Here is a 1335-nt window from a genome sequence, read left to right on the forward strand (position 1 = left end):
TTTAAAATTTCATGAATCTAAAAATAAATTACGTCTAAATACATTTAATTTTAAAGTCACGGATATTTTAAATTTTAAAATATCGATTGCTTTAAAACTTTTAAATATCTTTATATTTGGATTTTTTATTTTTATAAATTAAATAAATATAATAATGACCAAAATAAATAATTTAAAAAATATTTATCGAAATAAATACATCTTTCTCATCTCGTTTATACTAAAAGTTTAAAATATAATTTTAATACACGTAATTTATTTAATGACCCAATTAATACATGTCACTATTCTATTGGTATATAATATGAAATTTTTTTTACTTAAATTATATTTCAAATTTGTATGTATTCCCATAAACAAATAAAATTTATATGTACTCCCATATAAAAAATAAAAGGAATAAATGAATTTTAAATTAAATAAACGTATATTTAAATTATATTTTAAATTTTTAAATAGTGGATAGTTAGAAAAGAGGTAACCATGTTAATAGTGGACAGTTTAATGGTTTCCAAATAAACGTATTAATCTTTATTATTTAAAATGGACTAAAATTGATCAAACATATTCATTTTAATATTTTCTACCAATATTTTTATATACTAATTGCATGCCAAAAGTTTGAATTATTGATATTATTAATATTTTCTATTATTTTCAAATTTTTTTAAAAAAAATACATATATCTCGTTTACACTGTAAACGAGATAAACATGTGTCACGTACATCTGTCTTATTTCGTGTAAAATTATTTCGTTTACCGTATAAACGAAATAAGAGAGATATTTATTTCGGTAAATATTTTTTAAATTATTTATTTTGATAATTATTATATTTATTTAATTTATAAAAATAAAAAATCCCACAAAAACTCATTCATGAGAAATATATAATTGGATGCTGCATCATTATGTTTAATGAAGGTTTAAAAAGATTCCAGTAGTGATTTATTAGTTTATATTTTCGTAAAAACTACGAAAATATTCTATATGGCATGGGAGGTGTCAATGTCACATAGTTTCGTTTCGTGTGTGCCTAAAAAACAATAAAAATAATAAATATGGGCTTGTTTGTTTTCTCTTTTGTGGCTGGGTGTCCTTGTCATATTTCGCTTCCTTTTCTTATTCAAGATTCTTTTCTATTATTGGTTGGTAAGCACCTCAGATCTTTTAATACTATTCGCTCATTTCTCTCTATTATCCAAGGCCAATCGTTTTAAAATATAAAACTTTTGTATTATTTATCGCATTTTTATGATATTGTAACCTAGATTCATATTAACAAAATTAATAATAATTAAAATTCTAATTTTATGTTTTTTTTTAAAATAGAATG

Source organism: Arachis ipaensis, chromosome B05 (assembly GCF_000816755.2).
Source record: "Arachis ipaensis cultivar K30076 chromosome B05, Araip1.1, whole genome shotgun sequence".
Taxonomy (NCBI): domain Eukaryota; kingdom Viridiplantae; phylum Streptophyta; class Magnoliopsida; order Fabales; family Fabaceae; genus Arachis; species Arachis ipaensis.